Genomic DNA, 4,120 nt, shown 5'->3' with positions numbered 1-4,120 from the left:
ATCTCTGTGTCTGTCACTCTCAAATAAATAAATAAAAATTAAAAAAAAAATCTTTAAGAAAGGGCCCAATAGGTGATCAAAAACTCAAATTTCGTCGGGTGTGGTGGCACACGCCTTTAATCCCAGCACTTGGGAGGCAGAGGTAGGAGGATTACCATGAGTTCGAGGCCACTCTGAGACTCCATAGTGAATTCCAGGTCAGCCTGAGCCAGAGTGAGACCCTACCTCGAAAAACCAAAAAAAAAAAAACCTCAAATTTCAAGGCTGAGCATGGTGACACACACCTTTAGTTGCAGCATTCAGGAGGCAGAGATAGGAGAACATGAGACTACATCAGTGAATTTCAGGTCAGCCTGAGCCAGAACAAGACCCTACCTCAAAAAACCAACCAACAAAAAACCCCTCAAATTCCAGATATCTGGATTGGAGAAGCTCATTTGGTAATATATGTAAATATTCCAAAATCTGAAAAACTCTAATATCTGAAACACTGCTCAAACATATCATATGAAAGACACTTAACATGTATATAATGTCACCGGATTTTCCTGCAGTGGTAACTTTCTCATCTAAAAGACATTCTACAGATACTGGAGCATAAGAAGGCGTGTGGAATAAGACTCATGCAAAGCATAACACTCATGTACATGACAGAGAACTGCAAGGACTTGGAATCTGAGAAGTGTTCTTTCACTGTTAGGAACTGCTGCTAATGTTTCAATTGTATTTCCCCAAAACAATGTTTCAACAAATGAAACAATACCTCCATGTTTAATAAATTTGGGGTTTGAGCCAGGCATGGTGGCACATGCCTTTAATCCCAGCACTCCGGAGGCATGGGTAGGAGGATCGCCATGAGTTTGAGGCCACCCTGAGTCTACATAGTTAATTCCAGGTCAGCCTGGACCAGAGTGAGACCTTACCTCAAAAAACAAACAAACAGAGCTGGAGAGATGGCTTAGCGGTTAAGCGCTTGCCTGTGAAGCCTAAGGACCGCGGTTCGAGGCTTGGTTCCCCAGGTCCCACGTTAGCCAGATGCACAAGGGGGCGCACGCGTCTGGAGTTCGTTTGCAGAGGCTGGAAGCCCTGGCACGCCCATTCTCTCTCTCCCTCTATCTGTCTTTCTCTCTGTGTCTGTTGCTCTCAAATAAATAAATAAAAAATTAAAAAAAAACAGGAGGGAATTACCATGGGATATATTTTATAATCATGGAAAATGTTAATAAAAATTTTTAATTTAAAAAAAAAAGAAAGAAAACAAACAAACTTGGGGTTTGAAAGAATCATCTTGCAAAACTTGAGGCCATTTTTGTACTGCTTCTGCTCAAAGCATTTCTGTAAAGAAATACAAACAAAACTTATTTTATAAAATGATTGCATAATGAAGCCATTTTTCACTGTATCATATTAAATTTAAATTTGAAATATAAAGTGAGATCTCAAATGTGATGTAAAATTATCTATTTATATTAATTGTAATATGAAGTATGCATTGTTTGATTTCCCAGTACCCACATAAAGCCTAATTGGTGAACTATGGACAATGAGACCCTATTGCCAAAAAATAAAAAAAGGATGGGACATGAGGCTGGAGAAATGGCTCAGCAGTTAAAGGCAGTTGCTTGCAAAGCCTGCTGGCCCACATTCAATTCCCCAGTACCCATGTAAAGCTGACATACAATATGGTGCAGGTGTCTGGAGTTTGTTTGCAGCAGCAAGAGTCCATGCCCATATTCTCTATTTCTGTATGTTTGTCTGTCTCCCTATCAAATAAATATTTTTTAAAAAAGAGGTAAGACATAAAGATGACTTACAGGTAAGATGACGGATTAGAAACCTCACCAACAAGTCCCAGGGAAAGAAAACAGACAAGAGATTGCACATCTGTACATGAATTTATTTAGCCTATGAAGATACAGAAGGGAACGCCACTGATCAGTGTAGATCAGCTGGTGAGAAGTGCTCCCCACGTGCACCTCCCCCCACACACCAGCCTTACATGATCAGAAGACCTTGGGCAGAGGACAGGGACTAGCTGAGTTCCACTGGACGGCCACCAGGCAACATTCTACAACCTCATCTCCCCATTCGAGAACGTGGGAGACTGCAGGAAGTGAAGGGCTCTGTTGCAGCCTGCTCCTCGTTGCTGGAACAAACATCCAACCAGAAGCAGCTTATGGGAAGAAAAGGGTTAGGGTTGATTTCAGGCTTAAAATTCTAGGAGATCATTATTGATAGTGGAAGAAGCTGGTTGATTTCCATAGATCCAAGCGGAGACACACCCTCAAACAGCCAACAAACACCATCACCGGCAAGCACAAATAGCCAGAACTCAAACTGCTCTGAACACACCTAGTAGGACTGGCCTAAATATCTGCCCCCAAACACACCTCAGGGCTGGACTCCAAGATCCAACACCAGTGACACAACCCCTGTAACAGAGATCTGCCTGCTAGGGGCTCAAGTAGGAAGTTTAGTCAAAAATGCTTGAGATGGGCTGAAGGGATGGCTTAGAGGTTAAGGCATTTGCCTGCAAGGCCAAAGGACCCAGGTTCAATTCCCCAGGACCCACATTAGCCAGATGCACAAGGAGGTGCACACATCTGGAGTTCATCTGCAGTGGCTGGAGGCCCTGGCGTGCCTATTCTCTCGTTCTCTCTCCCTCTTTCTCTGTCAAATAAATAAATAAAAATAAAATATATTTTTTTAATTCCTGAGACCTTGTGAGATTATGTCCTAAGAGTGGCTAGTATTCTGCCAGCTTCAGAAGCAGGAGGAAAAGCAAGCCCAGCTGAGGTGCCCACTCCATTCCCAGAGTGCTCAGCAGGTGACTGGAAGACACACTAAAACATCACCTGAGCCCTGGGTAGGCACTACTTCTTTCTCTGTTCTTTCCCTGCTGGGTCTGCTTCTTTCTTAAAGGCATCATGGCTGCCCTCAGACCTCTGGTGAAGCCCAAGACTGCCAAAAAGAGGACCAAGAAGTTCATCAGGCATCAGTCAGACCAACATGACAAAATTAAGCATAACTGGAGGAAACCCAGAGGTATTGACAACAGGGTGCTGAGAAGATTCAAGGGTGAAATTCTGATGCCCAACATTGCTTATGGGAGCAACAAGAAAATAAAACACACGCTGCCCAGTGGCTTCCAGAAGTGCCTGGTCCACAGCCTGTCAAGGTGCAGGAAGTACTCCTGATGTGCAACAAATCTTCCTGCACTGAGATCTTTCACAATGTTTCTCCCAAGAACCGCAAAGCCATCATGGAAAGAGCAGCCCAACTGGCCATTAGAGTTGCCCATCCCAATGCCGGGCTGCACAGTGAAGTAAATGAATAGACAGCTCATGTGCATCGTTTGTTTGTGCTTAAATAAAACCAGAAAAACTGCAAAAGAAAAGAAGGAAGGAAGGAAGAAAGAAAGCGAGTTGGAGGCCTTCAAGACCCTTCGGTGAATACCATAACCCCACTGAGGAGGGTCTTCAAAATAGCAGCAGCTGGGGCAAGGGGATAAAGGAGAATAACTTGTTATAATTAATATAAAATAAAAATTAAAAGCCGGGCGTGGTGGCGCATGCCTTTAATCCCAGCACTCGGGAGGCAGAGGTAGGAGGATTGCCATGAGTTTAAGGTCACCCTGAGACTCCATGGTGAATTCCAGGTCAGCCTGAGCTACAGTGAGACCCTCCCTCAAAAAACCAAAAAATAATTAATATTTGAAAATGCCTGAGTACATGTGGCCATACATTCAAACTACCACAGGCTCCCACTACCCCTCTCACACACAGCACGGTGCGTGCAGGGGAGTCAAGCTAGCCAAACAAAGAGGAGCCAAGCCAAGCTCAGCGTGCAACACGGATGGAATTATCATCACAACTCAGCGCAGGCTAGAAACTCACTCCAGAAGGTTAGTGCTGTGCTCAGCTTAGGTCAGAGAAGCTTCTTGTTTGCAGCTGGCAGGGACTCTACCGGAGAGACTCAACTCAAAGTATTGAGAATAAGTGACTGTTGAGCGCTTAGTGCTAAATGAGTGTGCTATCACCCCCTCCAAGGCTCAGGGAACATCACAGAAGAGGGAGCAGGAAGAATGTAAAGAGCAGAGAATGAGATGACCTGTGGCATG

General features: G+C 44.2%; 1 pseudogene; it reads left to right on the top strand.

Annotated features, from left to right (window-relative positions):
* Nucleotides 1-2,927: 2,927 nt before the first annotated feature.
* On the top strand, nucleotides 2,928-3,337 carry LOC101609809 (annotated as a pseudogene).
* Nucleotides 3,338-4,120: the final 783 nt, after the last annotated feature.

Source organism: Jaculus jaculus, chromosome 3, assembly GCF_020740685.1.
Source record: "Jaculus jaculus isolate mJacJac1 chromosome 3, mJacJac1.mat.Y.cur, whole genome shotgun sequence".
Classification (NCBI taxonomy): Eukaryota; Metazoa; Chordata; class Mammalia; order Rodentia; family Dipodidae; genus Jaculus; species Jaculus jaculus.
This window is presented reverse-complemented; position numbering and strand designations above follow the sequence as displayed.